Here is a 16483-nt window from a genome sequence, read left to right as displayed (position 1 = left end):
TAAATAAATGTACACTGCCATATGAGGCAGTTTTGTAATTCAAATTAACTTCCACCGTATTGTATTATTAGCACTGTGCTAAAAAATAATATCATATTGTATATATTATATCATATTATATCATATTATGGAGCCCCCGGTGGCTCAGTGGGTTAAAGCACTGAGCTGCTGAGCTTGTTGATCAAAAGGTCGCAGGTTCGATTACGGGGAGCGGCGTGAGCTTCCGCTGTCAGCCCTAGCTTCTGCCAACCTAGCAGTTCGAAAACATGCAAATGTGAGTAGATCTATAGGTACCGCTCTGGCGGAAAGGTAACGGCGCTCCATGCAGTCAGGCTGGCCACATGACCTTGGAGGTGTCTACGGACAACTCTGGCTCTTTGGCTTAGAAATGGAGATGAGCACCACACCCCAGAGTCAGACATGACTGGACTTAATGTCAGGGGACTACCTTTACCTTTACCTATATTATATTATATTACAAGGAGGGATCGCTTTAGAAAGTAATCCTACGGACTAGATCCCCACCCCAAGAGGAAGGAAGACCTCCCTCTGGACAAATCTTGCCAAGGAAACCCTGCCATAAGTGAGAAACGATTCTGTGAAGGAGGAAACTTGGCAAGTGGGCGAAGTGCGCTCCTAAGAAAACAGGGGGCAGAAGGCGACCCTCTCCCTGCCTTATGGGGCATCATCATCCAGCCTTTCTGTATCTCTCCTCTCCGAGAAAGAGGAGGGGGCTGAGCGGGGCTTCTGCTCCGAGCAAGGAAGGTGTTTCTAGCTCGAGCTGCTCTCAGCTATTTCTGTTGGCGTTGGCTTCGGGGCCAGTGGGCTGGAGAAGCCCCTCGGGCGGTGTGGCTCGGAGGGGAGCTTGGCACTGGCCGTGTCCTGAGCGCGGCCTGGCTGGAAGACCCTCCTCCCCCCGCTTCTCTCCCTCTCCCTCCGGGGCCACTGAAATCCGCCAAAGAAGCGCCGCCCCGTCCCCGCGGGAAGGGCTCTCCACGCCGCCGCCTCCTCATCTTCCTCCTCCTCCTCTTCCTCCCGAGGTAAGTTCATTAGCCCGAGGAGGGGGAAGGCATCCTCCTCGTCTCCGTCTCTCTGGGTTTCTTTTCCTGCCTGCTGCTTTCTAAGTTTGACCTTGTTTCTGCACTTGAGGCTTTCGCGACGGGGGGTGGACTCCCTCCTTCCCTCCCCACTCCCTTGACTTCTTGCACAAAGGCAGGAGGGGAGAGAGAAGGAAACACGGAAGGCGGAGAAGGAGACCGCTTTTCCCCCTTTTGCTGTCTTCTTCTCCGCCTTGTGCCCAGTCAAGCTGGGTTTGTGTTGGGTTTTGTTTTGGGTGCAAGGGCGAACTCCCGAAGAGTCTCTCTGAATGTCTGGGCTTGTATCTATGAGGAACTCTGCCTCTGGGTCCCTGATGCCGGGATTGGTCTGAGGTCCCGCGGAAGGGGCATCGTCCAATGAGAAAAGCTGGTGGACCATTCTGTGAATGGGATGGGCTAGATAGAATCATAGAGTTGGAAGAGACCTCGTGGGCCACCCAGTCCAACCCCCTGCCAAGAAGCAGGATAATTGCATTCATAGCACCCCTGACAGATGGCCATCCAGCCTCTGTTTAAAAGCCTCCAAGGAAGGAGCCTCCACCACACTCAGGGGCAGAGAGTTCCACTGCTGAACGGCTCTCACAGTCAGGAAGTTCTTCCTCATGTTCAGATGGAACATCTGAACATGCCCAGCTCTTTAAGTCGCTCCTCATAGGCAGGCATATAGCCGGGGGGGGGGGAGGCTTGAGGGGCTTCAGCCCCCCCCCCCCCCGAAATTCTCATGGTGGTTCGCCAAAAGGCCTTACTGGTGCATTATTTAAACTGTTATGTTTATTCATATCATGATCTGATCACCATACTCAATATATCCCATATGCATGGGGGTATTGGGGTAATGATACAAAAGGTTTGCTAGGGTAGACCCTCTTTCACTCAGACTCACCCCCCCCCCCGAAACCCCCCCTGAAAAAAATTCAGCCCCCCCCCCCCCCCAAAACGAAATTTTGGCTACGGGCCTGCTCATAGGGCTTGTTCTCCAGACGCTTGATCATTTTAGTCATCTTCCTCTGGACACCTTCCAGCTTGTCAATATCTCCAATATCTTCAATTGCAGTGCCCAGAATTGGACACAGTATTCCAGGTGTGGTCTGACTAAGGCAGAATAGAGGGGTAGCATGACTTCCCTGGATCTAGACACTATACTCCTATTAATCACTATCTCTGTGTGCCACACTGCAGTGGATAATTCATGAAACTCAACAAGAGGTTGCAAATATTGCTTATGAACACTCACTGAGTTGCTGTGAGGTTTCTGGGCTGTATGGCCATGTTCCAGTAGCATTCTCTCCGCACATTTTGCCCACATCTATGGCAGGCATCCTCAGATGTTGTGGGGTCTATTGGAAACTAGGCAAGTGGGGTTTATATATCTGTGGAATGTCCAGATCGGAGAAAGAACTTTTGTCTACTTGAGGCAAGTTTGAATATTGCAATTGGCCACCTTGATTAGCATTTAATGGCCTTGCAACTCCAAGGTCTGGCTGATTGCTGCCTGGGGAATCCTTTGTTGAGAGGTGTTAGCTGGCCCTGATTGATTCTTGTCTGTAATTCCCGTGTTTTCTGAGTGCCGTTCTTTCTTTACTGTCCTGATTTTAGAGGGTTTTTTAAATACTGTTAGCCAGATTGTGATAATTTTCATGGTTTCCTCCTTTCTGTTGAAATTGTCCACATTCTTATGGATTTCAGTGGCTTCTCTGTGTAGTCTGACATGATAGTTGTTAGAATGGTACAGAATTTCTGTGTTCCCAAATAATATGCTGTGCCCAGGTTGCTTCATCAGGTGCTCTGCTATGGCCGACTTCTCATGTTGAATTAGTCTGCAGTGCCTTTCATAGAATCATAGAATCAAAGAGTTGGAAGAGACCTCATGGGCCATCCAGTCCAACCCCCTGCCAAGAAGCAGGAATATTGCATTCAAATCACCCCTGACAGATGGCCATCCAGCCTCTGCTTAAAAGCTTCCAAAGAAGGAGCCTCCACCACACTCCGGGGCAGAGAGTTCCACTGCTGAACGGCTCTCACAGTCAGGAAGTTCTTCCTAATGTTCAGATGGAATCTCCTCTCTTGTAGTTTGAAGCCATTGTTCCGCGTCCTAGTCTCCAAGGAAGCAGAAAACAAGCTTGCTCCCTCCTCCCTGTGGCTTCCTCTCACATATTTATACATGGCTATCATATCTCCTCTCAGCCTTCTCTTCTTCAGGCTAAACATGCCCAGTTCCCTAAGCCGCTCCTCATAGGGCTTGTTCTCCAGACCCTTGATCATTTTAGTCGCCCTCCTCTGGACACATTCCAGCTTGTCAATATCTCTCTTGAATTGTGGTGCCCAGAATTGGACACAATATTCCAGATGTGGTCTAACCAAAGCAGAATAGAGGGGTAGCATTACTTCCTTAGATCTAGACACTATGCTCCTATTGATGCAAGCCAAAATCCCATTGGCTTTTTTTGCCGCCACATGACATTGTTGGCTCATGTTTAACTTGTTGTCCACGAGGACTCCAAGATCTTTTTCACACGTACTGCTCTCGAGCCAGGCGTCACCCATTCTGTATCTTTGCATTTCATTTTTTCTGCCAAAGTGGAGTATCTTGCATTTGTCACTGTTGAACTTCATTTTGTTAGTTTTGGCCCATCTCTCTAATCTGTCAAGATCGTTTTGAATTCTGCTCCTGTCCTCTGGACTATTGGCTATCCCTCCCAATTTGGTGTCGTCTGCAAACTTGATGATCATGCCTTCTAGCCCTTCATCTAAGTCATTAATAAAGATGTTGAACAGGACCGGGCCCAGGACGGAACCCTGCGGCACTCCGCTCGTCACTTCTTTCCAAGATGAAGAGGAAGCATTAGTGAGCACTCTCTGTGTTCGTCCACTTAACCAATTACAGATCCACCTCACCGTAGTTTTGCCTAGCCCACATTGGACTAGTTTCCTTGCCAGAAGGTCATGGGGGACCTTGTCGAAGGCCTTACTGAAATCCACGTACGCTACATCCACGGCATTCCCCGCATCTACCCAGCTTGTAACTCTATCGAAGAAAGAGATCAGATTAGTCTGGCATGACTTGTTTTTGATAAATCCATGTTGACTATTAGCGATGACTGCATTTGTTTCTAAGTGTTTGCAGACCGCTTCCTTAACAATCTTTTCCAAAATCTTGCCCGGTATCGACGTGAGGCTGACCGGACGGTAGTTGTTTGGGTCATCCTTTCATGTTCATTGATTCGTGTTTGGGCAATGTTGCATTTGGTGGTCCCTATGTAGACTTGTCCACAGTTGCATGGTATCCAGTAGACTCCTGCAGAGGGAAGAGGATCCCTCTTGTCCTTTGCTGAACTCAAGGCCATTAAATGCTAATCAAGGTGGCCAATTGCAACATTCACGCTTGCCTCAAACAGACAAGAGTTTTTTTTCTCCCACTCTAGACATTCCACAGATATAGAAACTGCACTTGCCTAATTTCCAACAGAAACTCTGAGGATGCCTGTCATAGATGTGGGTGAAACGTCAGGAGAGAATGCTTCTAGAACATGGCCATACAGCCCAGAAAACTCACAGTGACCCAGTGATTCCAGCTATGAAAGCTTTTGACAACACACTGACTGTGTGTTTTGTTAAGTGGCAATCTGGTTTGATATTGGGGGAAGTGTCTTTCAGATAGCAGAAATTGAGCAATTTTGATTTGGCAGGCTAGTTCGCCAACCCCAAAGGCTCCTGAATGGATCTATGCCAGGACTATGTTTATTGTAGCTCTTTTAGGTATTGGGTTTTTGACATATGGTAGATCCAGCTGGTTGCCTAGTACAATTCTTTGGGAGACATAAGTTTAGTTTGTCAGTGCAGTCATGTCATAAGTGTTCTATCATGTCATAAAAAGGGAAGAAGCTGCCTTGTGACAACTTTAATTTATGTAATTATTACAAAATAATTTATTTCATGTTTGTTCATGAGCTGCTGCCCATTTCAATTATATAGCATGCATACCAGGTAGATAAACATGTATCTAAATTCAGCAGAAAGAAAACAGAAACGCAGAATGTACTAACATGAGGAGGGGTGGTAAATACACATCTTAAGAGTTATTTAAAGGGCATTGATAGTAGGTATAAATCTAAATAGACAAGTGGTGACCAAAACTTCATATCATGTTTGGAGAAAAGAGTTTGCACAGGCCAGATTGTAATCTTCAGGCTCAGTTTATGTCTGCATGTTCATTGCTTGGCAGCATCAAGAATTCATAGAAGTGGGAAGGAACAACTGCAAATCAAATGGCACATCTTAGAGCATTTTTATGAACTTTTATGGCATTGGTTCTTGTAGAAATATTGTTAGAGATTGAGGAGCAATCAGGAGGACCAACATAATGTCTTTTTTCCTATTTAAAAAATTATATAGTCTCCTTTTCGACTCAAGTTGCACAAATTCTAGAATAATCATGCAAATAATAGGAAGCAAAAGCAAATACCAAAAAAATCAAACATTGTTGGGCTGTAAACCAAATCTGAATCTGACTTTAGTATTGCAGTCCTATCTTTATCATCAGTCCATCAAATACTTTGTACTTTGGTTCCCTGGATACAAGGCCTGGCCACAATGGCTGAATGCCCAAAATACATGGAGACCAAAGTTGAGAACTGTTCTAGACACCTTGTTAGTTTACGAGCATAGACATTCAGGTATTCTAATGTGGCTTTGTACAGCAAAGTGAAGAGAGATTAAGCACACCATGCCATAGATGTCAATGACGTGTAGTTATCAGGGATATCTACATATACATCAGGCATGTAGCCGAAATTCTCATGGTGGTCCACGAGAAGGCCTTATTGGTGCATTATTTAAACTATTATGTTTATTCATATCATGATCTGATCACCATACTCAAGAACCAGGAAAATGGGATTCTGACTATAAATAGAAGGTCGGCTGCTGTCTTCACCTTGTTGCCTTGTTTTTTACTCGTGTTCTATTTTGAAATGGTCATATGACTGATCAAATAAATAAATACTATTACCATACTCAATATATCCCATAAGCATGGGGGTATTGGGGTAACAATACAAAAGATTTGCTAGGGTAGACCCTCTTTCGCTCAGACTCAGCCCCCCCCCCCGAATGAAACTCAGCCCCCTGAATCAAACTCAGCGCCCCCCTCCCCCCCCCAATCAAAATCCTCGCTACGGGCCTGGTATACATAAATTATACACACACAAGTTGCTGCTGACACACATAAATTATATGTGTGTCAGCAGCAACTTGAGAAACTGCAAGTCACTTCTGATGTGAGAAAATTGGCCGTCTGCAAGGAAGTTGCCCAAAGGATGCCCAGATGTTTGATGTTTTCCATCCTTGTGGGAGGCTTCTCTCATGTCCCCACATGGGGAGCTGGAGCTGACAGAGCGAGTTCAACCTACTCTCCCCTATTAGTCAGTGGTCCTGCCAGCACAAGGGTTTAACCCATTGTCCCACCAGGAGCTCCTATATATGAAATGATAATTCTTCTTTGTTGTATATTAAGCATGGAAACCATACAGTATAGAGCGGACCTGCACAACCTGTGGCCCTCCATGTATTTTGGACTTCAGCTTTCATAATTCCTGCCCATTGGAACAACTGGCTAGAGATTCTGGGAGTTGAAGGTCAAAACACCGATCACCAGTAATCGTCTTCCCTGAATCTACAATTTGGTGATGGATCTGGACATTGTATGTTTTTACCCTGTTTCTCCTTCTGCTCCCTCACCCATATTGTGTTTTTAGTAGTTGTATTTATATTTTTAATGTACCAAACATGCCAGGTTTGTAAGGAAATGTGTCACTATTTCCTGTGCTGGTCAATGACCGAAATAAATGTTTTGATTTGAGGTCAAAACACCAGGAGGGCCACAGGTTGTGAAGGCCTGGTATAGAGCTCCTGCAAAATAAATTATTCCTTACATAGATCATAGATAGTTTGTTCCATCCAGAGTCAGCATTCGCTCTACTTAGTAAGATAGACTCTGAACACTACAATACCTTGCATGAATGTGTTTTGCCGCAGAGGCTGGGGAACATGCCAAGGAATTGTGCTACAAACAGAAATACTCTGAGGCTATTTCTTGCATGCTTTGTTTGATGTGAAGCCATGGGTGGAGAACTATGAATGACAGTTCTGTTGGGTCATCCCCTAACAATTTGCTCTTTCCATCTGTTCCAAAGTACAGGCCACCATGTTGTGATTCCACTACAGATTCCAATTTCCAGTACAAAAAACTGCCTTTAACTCCCTCTGAAGTCAAATTGAAATTTTAATCTGGACTCATACTGTGTTATATCATTGATATAAAAAAGTCAACAGTCCTAGAATGCAAAAGCCTAGAAAAAACATAGATAATTCCTGTGCCCGTTCTTTACTTTTTAAGAGAGTCTGAATTAAGAGTCCTAAGATCTGGGAATAACATAAGTCACTGAGTCAGATATCTATCTATAATTGACTGAATCAGTTGCTAATCTATAAAAAGACCACAATAAATATTCTACCAGGGAAAATCTCAAAAAGCTGGTAGCTACTTCCTGGTTATGAAGGATCTCATACTATCCTATCCTATTTGTTGTTGTATGCCATCAAATCTTAATTAAGCACCCTTGTCATGATGTCTTTGTGGAGACATTTTCCTTTGCCTTCCTCTGAGGCTGAAATAATTTGGCTTCTCAAAAATTATGCAGTGAGTTGCCAGGGCCATGTGAAGATTCAAACCCTGGTTTCCAGAATCCAATGTTCATCAGGCAAATTAACTAGTATACATATAATAGATCTGGTGCCTTGCAGATTGCAGACTATTCAAATCTAGGATGATTTTCAGATATATCTTGGACAGCATATCTACCTGACAGAAAACAAAGATGAGAAATGTTGAATCTGTTTTAACTGATCCTTGAACAAAAAATTATTTTGACACTGGGCCTCTGGTGCAAATGATGTGGTTATCTACAATGACTTTCACTTCAGTCCATAAATACATGGAGGCTACCCTGATCCTTATTATCCCCAACATGTTAAAGAACTAAAGACCAAAGAAATTAGGTTTCTAGTGGAAGTACAGCACTTGTTCTCATCTTGGTGCTCTACAGATGTTTCAGACTAAGTTACATCGTTCTTGCCATCACCCATGCTAGCTAAGAGACACTTGTCCAAAATATCAGGAAAGGTCAATTATTGGAGAAGGTTGTTGTGTGTAAAATTTAAGTTAATGACTTCAGGATAAGATTCTCAGGTATTTCCATTTTATAATAATAAATAATAGATCATGAGTATATCAATTTTAGGCAGTATATGTCAAAGGTACCATGCATAAAAATATTTACTTTGTTTTATTTTATTTATGCCAATGCATATTTTAGCTGAAATATGTACAAAAGTGTATATGCCACATTGTAAAGTTTGGATAAGAATGGAATAATAGAGTTGGAAGAAACCACATGGGCCATCTAGTCCAACCCCCTGTTCCATTTCAAGGCTCTGTTTCTGTACATTCCAAGTTGCCTGTCAACTTAGGTCAATCCCATAGATTCCATGGGGGGGGGGGGGGGGTTCTCAGACAAGGAAGACACAGAGGAGATTTTGTTGGTTCCTTCATCTGGAATATATCCTTTCCAGGAACTAACCAATGCTAACCCAGGTTAGCTTCTAAGATCAGACAGGTTCTGGCACCTTTAGAGTATTTAGGCCCTATTTTATATTATGTTAAGAAATGTGTTTTAGTTTAATTCACATTAAAAGCAAACCAAAACTATACAAGCACATCTATTTATTCCCAGTCTCTGGGACTGCAGTCCTAGGGCATGGCTTACATTATATCCTGCATAGCTGCATGAGCCATAACAAAAAGGCATGATTTTGAGTCAGAAAGCAAGTATTTTTCTGCCTTTCTAGTAAAAGATGAAATATTGGATTTAGAAAACATAGATGTTGCTAATGGAATGTGAATACACTCATCTTGTTTGTACATTAATAGGGAACTTGACTGTGAAATTGAAACAGTGGCATAACTCACTGTAGAATTTTTGTTGTTGTTTAGGATATAGGCACATCACGTCTAGGCTTGCCCTAAACACTGCGTATTCAGTATCTGATTTGTAATAAAGCACTTTCCTTTGTTTGCATCAAGGACAAAACACAGTATTCACTACAATGTAGCTACATGAAGCTGCTAAATGCAAGTAATTAGAAATTAAGGTAGTTCAGCTTGTTGAAATGCATTCTTAGAGATATGTGCTTTTAAAAATTGTACTGTTTTGAATCACCATAGAAATGATGTTGGTAGTTCATATTTAAATGATTTTTTTCTTGCCAGTGGAGACATTTCAATTACCTATGTGATAACAGAAAGCTTAAAAAACACTAAATCCACTGCCTCCAGTTATGCCTGGAACATATATTTTTGTGTGTAAATTTCACAAATATGCACATTTATGTATGCAGTTTTTTATCCACAAACTTTATTGCAGGATTTGAAAATGTACATATTCTAAGAGGATAACTGTGTTTCGGTTTCCAGCCTTTTTATTATGAAAATGTGAATTAGATTGATTTTCTTGAGACTGCAGACCAAATAGATTTTGTTTCTATACCTAAATGGAAGAATTAGTTGCAGTTTCTACAAACAATTGTAATTAAGAACCTAGGTTCTGTTTTGCAGCTCCAACTCTTTCAGAGCCATATAAGGAATGACAAAAATGATTTGCCTAGTGCCATATTTAAGATATTTGTATCCTATCACATGTTATAAGAACTCAAGAAAATTCACAGTAAAATCAGTTTCAAAAATTAGAATAACTACGTAAAATAATATAATAACTTAAAAAAGTAAATGTAAAGATTTCCCCTGACAGTAAGTCTTATTATGTCCAACTCTGGGGGGTGGTGTTCATCTCCATTTCTAAGCTGAAGACCCAGCATTGTCCGTAGACACTTCCAAGGTCATGTGGCCAGCATGACTGCATGGAGTGCTGTTATAATAACTTAAACATTCTAAAAACATAAAACATTTGCATAGAGCAGCAGTTCTCAAACTGTGGTCCATAGGCCCCACCCCGCTCCCCCCTGCATATGAAGTTCACAGGCTGAAGAGCCCTACTGCCACTGGCATGGCCTTTAGGACCTCCCCGAAGCACACGGCCTGCAGACTACCCCACTGCATGTGTTGCCTGAGGAGCCCTGCTATGCGCATGGGGAGGGGGGGGGGCTCTGTGAAGCATTTGGCCTGGAGAGCCCCGCCACCACCATGGCCTGTAAGGCCTCCCTTGCATGGCAAAATGAGATAAGACTGGATGGCCCCTGGGGTTGCGCCTGTTGTTGCTGTTGTTTTGATAGTGCTTTTCCTGCATTGCAGAAGGGGGTTAGACTGGATGGCCCCTGGTGTCTTCCACTGAAATATTGTTAAGTTTATGTTGGTTAAAATTGTTCTTCATTTTAAATATTGTATTGTTTTGTCGAAGGCTTTCATGGCCGAAATCACTGGGTTGTTGTAGGGGTTTTTTTTTCGGGCTATATGGCCATGGTCTAGAGGCATTCTCTCCTGACACTTCGCCTGCATCTATGGCAAGCATCCTCAGAGGGTGTTTGCCATAGATGCAGGCAAAACATCAGGAGAGAATGCCTCTAGACCATGGCCATATAGCCCGGAAAAAAACAAACCTACAACAACCCATTGTATTGTTTTTCCTTGCTTGCTTTCTTTGTATTACAAATTAGATATGTGCAATTTATTTGATTTTTTGTATTCTTTCTATTTTTTTCTTTTTGCATTGCAAACAAGATATGTGCAGTGTGCATCGGAATTTCTTCATGTTTTTTTTTCAGTTGGTTTACACCTCCACCCATCTGCCACTGGCCCGGCCCATCTGTCAAATTTTAAAATGTGATATGGCCCCTGTGCCCAAAAAGTTTGTTGGCGCTCCACAAGAAACTTTTCCTTCAAAAAGAGCTCCATGGCTTTGAAAGTTTAAGAATCCTTGGCATAGAGCAGTGGTTCTCAATCTGTGAGTCCCGAGGTGTTTGGATAAGGAATCAATTTGAGTTATTAATTCTACTATTTTCCTCTATTTTATATATATCAGTGGTTCTCAACCTAGGGGTCTCCAGGTATTTTGACCTACAACTCCCAGAAATCCCAGCCAGTTTACCAGCTGTTAGGATTTCTGGAAGTTGAAGACCAAAACATCTGGGGACCCACAGGTTGAAAACCACCGGGTTACTCCTAACTCAAAAAAATTAAATGTCCATATGTAAGCCATCTCAAATTTTAAGATGTGCAAGAGAGGGCTTTTAGTTTCATCACCTTTGCAAGCATGATTGGTGAGGACTCAAGAGAGACCATGGTCCATGGCTGTTTCCAGCTATGGAACTCCCTTCTGGCCTCCTCCTCACTTTCTTCCTGCTGGCAGGAAAGATGCATTTATTTAGGCAGGCCTGTAGTGTGTGCTGAAGTATTATTCTGTATTTTTAAATCTTTTATTAAAAATATTTTTTAAGTATATTTTTAGTATTTTTATGTATTTAATTATCTCTGTGTATATAAGTTGACTATCAACTTCTGGCAACTCCATGAATTTCATAGAGTTTCCTTAGGCAAAGAATATGCATAGGTAATTTTGCCAACTCTTTCTGCTGAAATATAACACGTGCTATATATTGATGGTCACCCATCCCTGGATGGACCCTGTTTATCTTCCAAGATCAGAAAGGATCAAATATCTTCAGGGTATCTCATTATATATAATTCCTTTAACTTTTGTGAATCAATATTTTAGCTGCACTTTTTAAAAATTGTAGTAGCTGCTTTTAATCATTTTAGGAAAAAGATGGGATGCACATTCAAGAAATCTATGTAGAGAAGAGCTAAAACAGTTGTTGAATGGTGAGCCAACAATTAATTCAGTGTGTCTGCTCTAGTTAGGACTAACAATACGATTTAAATACATGTACATATACAACTTTGAACCATTGTCAGCACCAATCTGATGCCCTATAGGAGGGCATTCCATAAACAGATTGCACCATAGAGAAATCCCTTCAATATATTTTCACAGAATACTGGTCACACAGGTGGAACAGAAGAGTTACGGTAGTTGGCAAGCAGGCATATATTGAGAAAGCGGCTAAGTATCCTCAAACCATTTAGGTTTTTAAGTGTCAGAGTTGTCGCCTTGAATTCAGATGCAGAATGTATTTGCAGCATGTGCAGTTTTTTTAAAAAAAAATACTAGTGTGATGTGGTTTCCATAAGCTGTTCTGGTCAACACTAGATGTGGCTTCTGAGTTTACTTGGCAGTGATCTAACTGTCAGGTTAACAGTGTGTAAAGTACTGTAGTCAGATTTTTCCTAACGAGGAAATGCTGTAGCTAGCAACCAGCTGAAGTTGATTGCAAGCACCTTGCGCTACATCGTCTACTTGGGCATATGTGTGTTATTTGGTATGTGATCAAACAACAAATGAAGGACATAGAGTTGCAAAACCACTTTTAGTGTAGTCACCAAATACCATATTCTTGGAATTTTCACATAATCTTTTTATTGCCCTATTACCTGACAAACTTAGCAATGCCTAAATATAGGAAATCTTTTAGATTGGCATAATTTTACATGGTACTGTTTGCTCTACTGGAGAAAAATACAAGAAGATAATAATAATAATAATAATAATAACAATAATAATTAATAAAATAAAATAAATCTTTATTTATACCCCTTCACCATCTCCCCAAGGGACTCGGAGCGGCTTACATGAGGCCAAGCCCAACAACATATCACAACAGAAAAGCAATAACAACAATACAAAGCAATACAAAATAATATAAATCACATATAACAATAACACACAGGATTTAAAAACTTATGGCCAGGCCAGATGTAATGATTTAAAATTTAAAAAATAATGCTAGGTATGACAAGGTGTTGGAGGAAAGTTCTGAGAGTGCCTTGGACTGCGAGAAGATCCAACCAGTCCATCCTCCAGGAAATAAAACCCGACAGCTCACTGGAGGGAAAGATACTAGAGACAAAGTTGAAGTACTTTTGCCACATCATGAGGAGACAGGAAAGCCTAGAGAAGACAATTATGCTGGGGAAAGTGGAAGGCAAAAGGAAGAGGGGCCGACCAAGGGCAAGATGGATGGATGGCATCCTTGAAGTGACTGGACTGACCTTGAGGGAGCTGGGGGTGGTAACGGCCAACAGGGAGCTCTGGCGTGGGCTGGTCCATGAGGTCACGAAGAGTCGGAGACGACTGAACGAATGAACAACAACAACATGACAAGATAGGATATATGTCATAGGAGGGTTTTAAAAGATCCCATATTATGAGCATATTTGTCTCCTTGCCAGCGGAACAGTAGACTTTAGCCTCAAAACCTGCCCTCAACTTACACACAAGGTCAGCTTACAAGGTATATGATATCTATTCCTTAAGGGCAAGCCTCACAACCTGTGGCCTTTTAGGTGTTTGGGCCAACACGCAGAAGCCCTAGCTAGCTTGTCAAATGGTTAGGACTTCTGCAAGCTTGAAGTCCAAAACACTTGGAGGGCCACAGATTGTGCAGGCTTGCTCAAGAGAGTCCAGCTTCTGCATGGACCCTGTTGATTTTGCTGGAAAAGAGATGTATGGCTAAGTGTAACCATCATATTGATGACACTGAACCCCAAAATTTCTAATGACCTTGCTAGGCAGTTTCATATACAGGGTGCAGCAGCATAACTTCCTTTTTTGAAAACTTAATAAAATCCATTGTATGAATCAGATTTTTTAATAATGTTGGCGCATACCTAAAGTTTTGTTTTACATCGTTTTAAAGATCAAATTAGGTAGGTGACATCCCCCATTCTCCATACACTGAGTAAACCGATTTCTGGCATTTGTCATGACTCTTGCCAGCATAGCAGGTGTTATGTTGGTAATTTCTTCCTGGATGTTGGTCTTCAAATGTTGTAGGGTCCTTGGACGGTTCACATAAACACGGGATTTCAAAAAACCCCATAGAAAAATCACAAGGGGCTGAATCTGGAGAGCGGGCCAGCCACTCCAAATCCCCCCCAATTGAGATGAGGCGCTCTGGGAAGTGTTCCCTCGAAACAGCCATCAATGCTCTTGAAGTGTGTGCAGTTGCACCATCTTGTTGGAACCAAATGTTCCCTAAGTCCAACCCATCTAGCCATCGGAAAAAAAATTCCTGTAACATGTTTATATACCGGTCCGAATTCACTGTCACTGCGACTTCGTTTTCCTCAAAGAATCAAGGACCAATTATTCCAGCTGAGGAAATTGCACACCACACTGTGATTTTAGGTGAATGCAAAGGCCTTTGATGCAATTCTCTAGGATTGTTGTCAGCCCAGTAGCACATGTTTTGTTTGTTGACAGATCCACACAAATGAAAATGGGCTTAATCACTAAAAAAAACAATAGCATCCTCAGGAATGACTTCGAGAAGAACCTCACATGCGTCCCTCTGATAACTGAAATGTTTAGAAAGTTCCTACACAATTGCCATCTTGTAAGGATGGAAATGAAAATCATCATGAAGAATTCTCCTCACAGAACGATCAGAAAGTCCAAGGGCAGGCGCATGTTTGCGCGCAGAACACCATGGTGATTGCAACATTGAAGCTCTCACTGCCTCAATGTTCTCAGGTGATCTAATGGCCTGAGGGACTCCAGTTCTTCATCTTGTCACACTTGCAGTTTGTCTGAATGTAGTGACTCATGTCACAATTGATTTCTGGTCCAGGACAGGGGCCAATGGGGCTAAATTAAAGAGATTCCGAAAAGCGCGCTGGGTTGCGATCACAGAACATCCTCTCGAAAAGTGGGCCTCAACAACAAAAGCACGCTCCTCACTGTTCCAATGCATGATGGCGACTGAACTGTGTCAGGAAAATACTTTATACTTCCGCCTCTTGAACGAGACCACTACCGCTCCGCTACGTCTTCAACCGACTGAATGGCGTGCAGTTTAAAAAGGGAAGTTATGCTGCCGCACCCTATACATAGCATGGAACAAGGTGGTACCTCACAGCTTAATATTATTGTTGTTCTTAACTTTATTTATACAATTCTTCCCTACCCCACACCAAACTTCATTCTATTGCTATAATGCTTAATGGTTGCCAAGGTACAAAGCTAAATTTATGCTTCCGTGGTGTAGACAATGGTCTAAACACCTCAGAGTAATGGAACTGATTTAATTACTTGGAACTTGTATTTCTAAAGTACTCATTAACCACCTATTGTGCTTTTTGATGTCTGAATTGGCACCCTTAAGATATATGACTTATTCTGCCCACTAATGTATTTGGACTTGTGATGTGTACAGTATTTTTCAGTTGTTTTGCTTCAGACTCTTGAGTTGTAGCCAATGTTATGGCAACCATATTGATAGCATCTGTATCAGTGTTGACGTTGACTAGGAAGATATAGCAGTAGTATAAATATGATATAAATATACTCCACAAACTGGAACATAGCTCTTATTACTTGGCCTGCTGCCACATAGAAGCCATTTTTAGCAGTCTCTGTATGTTTGATTCAGTCATCAAAGCCATAGGACATCTTGAAGGTTAAAGTCTCCGAGGAAGCTTCTCTTATTTTAATGTTCTTTGTAGTTCAAAATGTCATTGATACTTTCATCACATTACTGCGAAGTGGTGACCTCTCCTATGGCTGAATATTTGGGAACAACACTGCCCTAGTTGCAGCACAGAGCATTAAAGTGACATGTCTCCTGCCCAGGAGGTTTACTAACTGACTTATACAGAAAACAAAAAAGGAATGTGGAGTGAGGGGAGGTTGGAATTGCCAATGAATAGGAAGATGTAGAGAGAAGGGTCAAACAGCAAGAAAGGTAAATCCAAGGTGGTTCAGTGATGGTCCTTTAAAAGAGTTTATCTTAAGAATGGAATTAGGAGCATTCATTGAGATGGGCTTTTACATGAACATTGAGTAGACCTTGAAGAGAACTAGAGATCAACTGTTGGTTGTAATCATTTTTCCCATTATAAAAAAACAAAACAAAATTATATTTCAGTGATAATGTAACAGTCATGATCCTACATTGTGCAGACTGAGTGTAAAACTCCACCAGAACAGCCGTTTCATCCCTATAGAAAGCAGTTTTAAAGAGTTGGCTGCCAAAACCATTTGCTGGCTGTGGAGGGGACATGGCTAGTCAACACCTGTCTCCGACGGGTAACTGCCAGAAAAGAGCTGAGGTCAAGAGATGTAATCAGTTGTGTCTTCTAACTTCAGAATTTCAGGTGGAGTGGAGTTCTGCCTAATTGTCTTCTCCTTCCCAGCTAGTAAATAGTCATTAATGGCAGCCTTTGACTCTTCAAAGTTGCTCTGTGTATGTTTTATGTG

General features: G+C 42.1%; 1 protein-coding gene across 1 annotated transcript in view; it reads left to right on the top strand.

Annotated features, from left to right (window-relative positions):
* The first annotated feature begins 937 nt into the window (after positions 1-937).
* SULF2 (sulfatase 2) overlaps positions 938-16483 on the top strand; it is a 350055-nt gene continuing 334509 nt past the window's right edge. The window contains exon 1 of the mRNA XM_060772158.2: positions 938-1040. The gene's annotated coding sequence lies outside the window, so the exon portion shown is untranslated. The remainder of the gene's footprint in view (positions 1041-16483) is intronic.

Source organism: Anolis sagrei, chromosome 4 (assembly GCF_037176765.1).
Source record: "Anolis sagrei isolate rAnoSag1 chromosome 4, rAnoSag1.mat, whole genome shotgun sequence".
Classification (NCBI taxonomy): domain Eukaryota; kingdom Metazoa; phylum Chordata; class Lepidosauria; order Squamata; family Dactyloidae; genus Anolis; species Anolis sagrei.
The sequence above is the reverse complement of the archived record's forward strand: the minus strand, read 5'-3'. Positions and strand labels throughout refer to the sequence as shown.